The sequence below is a fragment of the Peromyscus eremicus genome, chromosome 14 (genome assembly GCF_949786415.1).
Source record: "Peromyscus eremicus chromosome 14, PerEre_H2_v1, whole genome shotgun sequence".
Lineage (NCBI taxonomy): Eukaryota > Metazoa > Chordata > Mammalia > Rodentia > Cricetidae > Peromyscus > Peromyscus eremicus.
Genome location: NC_081430.1, coordinates 32,222,687 through 32,229,171, shown reverse-complemented (window position 1 = coordinate 32,229,171; position 6,485 = coordinate 32,222,687).

Below are 6,485 nucleotides of genomic sequence, written 5' to 3'. Positions count from 1 at the left end.
TCATAGTCATCCACCAGCTCTAACTCTTATACTTTCCATATCCCTTTTTACACAATGATTCCTGACCCTTTGGTATGATGTGATACAGATGTCCCGTTTAGGGGTGAGCATTCTACAGTGTCTTATTCTCTACACATTGAAGAAATGTGAGTCTCTGTGTTAGTACTCTTCTACAGCAAATAGAAGTTTGTCTGATGAGTGTTCAAAGATACACTAACCTATGGATATAATGATGTCATCAGGAGTGGATTAACTATATCTATTTATTGGAATAATAGTAGTATGTTCTTCTCAGAGCCTATGGCCAATCTATTCATAGATTCTTGCCTCCCAAATACTTCAAAGTATGGGTTTGATCATATGGAATGGGAATGAAAACGAATACAAAAGTGGTTGGTTGTTCCCATTCTATTTCTTCCACCTTTCTGGTAGTGGACATGTTTTACCAGATAGTTAGCCATAGTAATCAGTGTGGTGTTCAAATAGAGTATTCCCTGTGACTGTTCTGCATAGTCTCAGGGTTCACAGCTGACTAAGATTGATGATATTTTTCTCCTGTGATAGTATATGCAGCAGTTTCCAATACTTTGAAAGCTAGTAAGTAAGGATGAAACATCCAGATCAATATTAGATTTATTTCTATTTGTTTCTTTTTTTCTCTATGATTTAAGTATGTGGTATCTTTAGCAATAGGTTTTAGTGTCAGGTTTTGGAGGGTAACCAATATCATTGGCAATAGCCTGTAATCTTTCTGGGTCTAAAGGACCTCATTAGCTAAAAAACAACATAAAAGCTTCTTTGACTTTTGCATAAATTTCACAAGTTTTTAATTATATGTAGACAGAAGTTTCTGTCCAGCCTGGTCCCACAGCCATTCAGGCCCAAATAAACACAGAGGCTTATATTAATTATAAACTGTTTGTCCTATTGCTGAGGCTTATAACTAATTAGCTCTTACAGTTAAACTTACCCATAATTCTTTTCTATGTTTAGTCACATGGCTTAGTACCTTTTCTAAGTCTAACATTCTCATCTTACTTCCTCTGTGGCTGGCTGGTGACTCCATCTCTTCCCAGCCTTCTCCTTGTCTGGTCAACCCACCTACACTTCCTGCCTGGCTACTGGCCAATCAGTGTTTTATTAAACCAATAAGAATGACAAAGCTTTTACAGTATACAAGAGTATTATCCCACAGCAATTATAGTTTTGTGCTTAGAAGAATGGCTAGTAAGAGAGATTAGCAATATGTTGAAGTCATTTGTCTTGCTAAGAGTTCTTAATCTGAAAAGGGTGTATATTTACATCCATTTCTCATTATTTACTCACAGTAGAGGTTTACAGAAAATGTAAAAAAAGGTCTCAATATATTAAAATAACTGTTAATTGTTTCACAGTTATGGCTCAGGTTCTTCAGTGACTGATGTACATATGGATGAACTTATGAAACAAGATCACCAATCGTATATGGTGGTCTAGAATTCACGATGTACTTGAATGTGATTTTGAATGCTTGATCACTGCCACCTCATGCCAAACCTGAAATCTTACAATCTGCCCCTAAGTGTACTTCTCTCCTTTCATCTTTGTCCCTTTGTACTGCTTCCCAGGAGGCAGGCAAATGATCCTCCTTAAATATACATGCCATTTCATTTCTTTGATCCATAACCCCAATTAATTTCCATATTATTCAGTATAACATACAGAGTGATATAATGCAGTCATGCTCATTATATTACCATAATTCAACTTTTCTTCTGCATGTAAAAAAATATTATTCATCTTACTATTCATTTTCTTATCTTTCCTCTGCAGTCCTGATTTTTCCTTTTTTGATGGGGAGGTAGTGGAGAGCCCTTCAAAGGTTCTCCCATTCACCATCATACTCAATTTGTACTTTCCCTCAAGTGCTTTTTCCTTAATGTGGACAGGTCTCACCCACCAAAATAATGGCAGCACCTTTGCTGTTCATCATATTTCCTCCTCCTTATCCTGTTTGTCTTAAGTATAATCATGTTAGAATTAGGGAATATTTTACAAATATGTTTAATGTAGACATATCACACTATTATATACTTTTGATTTATATGCCACAAACACTTGAACCAGTAACTAAAATATAAATATTATTATTTAAATCAATGAATGCACTTTATTTATAACATTAGCAATATGATTTTGTAATGTAATACAAAATAATGTAAAATATAGTTTAACTTGGATGAAAAAGATAGCACTCTTATTAATGTAATGTATTTTAGAACATAACAAAACAATGTCTTTCCCTTTTAACTTTCTTTACATCTAATAACTTACCAAAAATGATAACAGGCATTGTTATAAAGTAAGAATAATATTAATTTTGTTCATAGGTGACAATCACTGTTGATTTTCAAAAATGTCTGTCAGAAAACAATTCAGAGCAAGAAATTTTGTTAAAGTTTCATAGAGATATGAAATAATAATACAGGTATGAAAGAATAAACTGGGTTATCATTTTATAAGCGTCTTTTTTATAAACAGACTTATCTACTCTGATTTTCCTTTCAATTGGTTCAGCTTTATGTATCAGTGTCATTCATAACTTGATCAGTCTGTGATTTTTCCTTGATTTTCTTCTTTTTTAGACTCATCAGCAGGACCTTCTGTCTATAATAGAGAACTTAATGTCTCAATCACTTTCCCACTCACCTAATAGATATTGACTGCACATTATTAATCTGATTATTCTGATAATCACTTTATGTTTGGAGATACTTTAGTAGGTCACAATTCATATAATGTAAAAAAAAAAACTTTATGACAGTTAACATCTGGTAGTTATGTTTTAGATCTTAGAAAAATATTTTTCTTAGATTGCTTCAAAGTTTGAGCACCTCATTAAATATTTGTCTTAAATTCCACAATTATAACTTTAAAATGTAAAACAAAATTTCACTTCTACAGAATTTCAGGCCAATATCTGCCATATATCTCATAGTCTGGATGAAAAGAAAGACACTCACATTTCAATATTTATTCTGCATGAAACCACAGGTTCCATATATGATTTTGTCAATTAAAAAATAAAGTATTCAAATATTATCCATGTCCCATTCTCCCCAAAACTCATCAGAATTCAACCTTATATGACTTTGGAATTAGCGTTTTGATGTAGTGATTAAAAGCACAATTTTTTGCATAAAACTAACTTATGGATTTAAGTTATGCTGTTTTATTTATATTTACTTAAATTGTTTCACCAGAGTAAGGCACAATTGTGTGAATCTATCTCCATTTCTAGTACTCAAGAGGCATAAAGGGCACTGGATAAATAATTTCAAGACCAGTTTGATCATCAGAGACAGACATTGCCACAACAACCCTGCCCTCACACACACATCTGCCCAAGTGTGTGTTTTTAATATTCCTTCACTTCTTTTCTTAGCCTAGGAAACATGGTTTTCATGGTATCAAAGGCAGAAAGAATAGGTTTATTTTGTGTTACTTTATCCTTTTTTTTAACTCCCCAAACTGTGAAATGCAGAAATAAATGCTACTACCAAAGTAAATGAGTTTTGAAAATATTATTATCATTATTCCACTGTGTAAATGAATTTTGTCATGTTCCTAACTTACTCCTATTTTTATCACAACCAGTATGGTCATCATCATTACACGTATCACCTAAGAATTTTTCCCCTCTGTGTCAATATGAAATATGAATACTCTGTACACAGACATGAGACAAAATGATTAATGCAAAATGTTCATTGTGAGGTAATGTCTGATAAAGTGAGTTGGGAAACATAAATGATTGGGTGAATTCTTTTTTATATTGCTTGTGGTTGAAGTCAGGACTTAACATTTCCTAAGACAATACTCTACCACTGACCAGATTTAGGTGATGGAGGTAAATATCTTAAGCATGCAGGACACAGCATTGATTTTAGGGAAAGACAGAAAAACAGACAGAATTGGCCATGGAAAGTTACTAACAGCTGTTCAAAAACTGACTGGAACAATATGGCAGGGACATTCAGAATAGTGGGTCTACCTGTGAGTTATTTAGAATCTTGCACAAATGGCAAGGACCTAAAAAACAGGCGTTATTAAGTCTTGACATGAGGTTTTTCCTAAGAAAAAAGCAGCATACTCGTTTGAATTCTATTCTCTTCTCCAAGGATAGTGCAGCTTGAAGATGTTCTTAAACTACTGACTGTTAACTTCTTTAGTGAAGGAATATTTAAGCAGTATCTTTCTACATCTAGTAATCTTGTATACTAGATTTCCATATTTCTCTCACACAGCTACTGATAAATTCAAAGGTCCATTTTATGCCTTCAGCACATTAAGCCATTTAAATTACTATCAACTATAAACTAAAGTGTTGACTGTAATGGAATGAGACTGGTGAGATAGTGCAGTGGTTAGGAACATACATTGCTCTTGTAGAGAACCTAAGTTGTGTTCTTAGAACCCATTTTTGGTGGCTCAAAAGGTGTCTAAAAACTGAAGTTCTGGGAGATCTGACACTTCTGATATCTGTGGACAATTGCATTCACACTTACATACCCATACAGAAACATACACCTAACACATATATTAAGAATAAATTAAAATAACTATAAAAGGATACTTTTTCCTTTGACATTATCTCATAACGTGCTTTATTTGTCATTTAACTTGAGGCAACTTCAAGTAATATAAACCTCACTGTTTCAACATGATCCATATATGGACTTCTTGTTCTAGTTATCCCTTGGATTCTTCTTTGATTAGTATTCATCCCACATGCAATTGCCTTCCATAACGCACTGCAACAAAAGACTGCATCAGTCACTTTGATCTGATGTCCCATTGTGCAGCATAGACATTCATGGACTGAACGAATACAATTCCACTATACTCTATTTCATGTTGTGCAAATTTCACAAACACTGCAAAACAAAGATTATTGTAACTGATCAGGAGATGTTCATATGTGATGTCAAAGAAGAATGTGAAAAAATAGCAAAAACAGTTTTATTACACTAACAGAAATTCCTCAAGGCAAAATTATCAAGCTAAGATGCCTTCTTTTTATTTCTGCATCTCTGCTGAAATAATTATGATTTACAGGGATTTTCCTCTATGCATATCAATAAGAACTTTAAAAATGATAATAGAGATCATTATCATTGATTCTTTTTTATGACTTTTTAAGAGAAATAGTAGAGGATGGTGTTTTAAATTTCACAGCAAAGAACTGATGCCTTAGCTGTGACAGGAGGAACACACTTGTAATTCCAGCACTCAGGAGACAAAGGCAGAATGGTCTACCTGGTTGTAGCAATATTTAACAATATTAGAGAGGCTGGATAAGAGATGAATCCTCAACCTGAGAACTCCTCTCAGTGTGTCTTTGTGAGAGTACTATATGAGAAAACACATCTTGGTAAAACCAAAGTATTCTGTTGTGATTGAGAATTGTGTTTGGAATCCTAATATCAGCAGGAGGACTTCACTATCATAGAGTGATGTGTTATACTTGAATAGACAAAAAAGTAAACTTAAAGTCATATCCTAACTGCTTAGAGTCATATCCTAACCTCATCTAAATTTGCCGTGGAGGAACTCAGAAACCATGAACTACGGGAATCCAATAATGCAACATAAATGAATGAGAAACACATGTTATTATTAAAATGTTAATTTTAGCCCATTTTACTTTCTAAATTTCAAATGCGCATGTGCGTGCATGCACGCACGCGCGCGCACACACACACACACACACACACACACACACACACACACACACACCATATACAGACACTCCACATGTGTTGGCAGTGCTAGTCTTCAAATCTACTGACTAATGCAGGCTAGAAAAGCATTAAAGCACTGAACTACATCCCTAGCTCTTGTTTCAATAAGACTGGGTTTTCCTATTGTAGCTCAGGGTATGCTTCATTTTCATGAAGATTAGTCTGGCCTCAAACTTCAAGCACTTCTTACTCTGCCTCATCAACTTTGGCATAAAAGACTGTGCCATAAAATATGGATCAATAACTTAATTAGAATGAAAAATACTATTTTGACCCATAGTATATTTAAAGGCCAGAAAGAATTGTGAGCTATTATGAAAGTAGCTTGAACAATAGCTTTATCCTTCTCAATGAGAACAAATACAGTTCTGTGATAATTTCCAAAATTGTAGGTAACATACTCTTTAAATGTTTATTTTTATAAAATGGACCTAGCATTCTGTATCTATGCATTAGCCTAATGTAGCCACATGATAAGCTATGACTATTGTATGAATGACTAAATATGTTAATGGCATGATGAAAGCATCATTGTTTTAAGGTTGTGTTGGAATTTAAGTAGTAGATTAGCACTGTTTTTGAGTTTATGCCAGTTTCTTATATCTTGGTTCAGCTAAATACTATTCATTGAATAAACAAAAATATTTTGCCAATTTGGTAAATAAACACACATGGTCTTACAAATATGTAATGTAAGTAGAG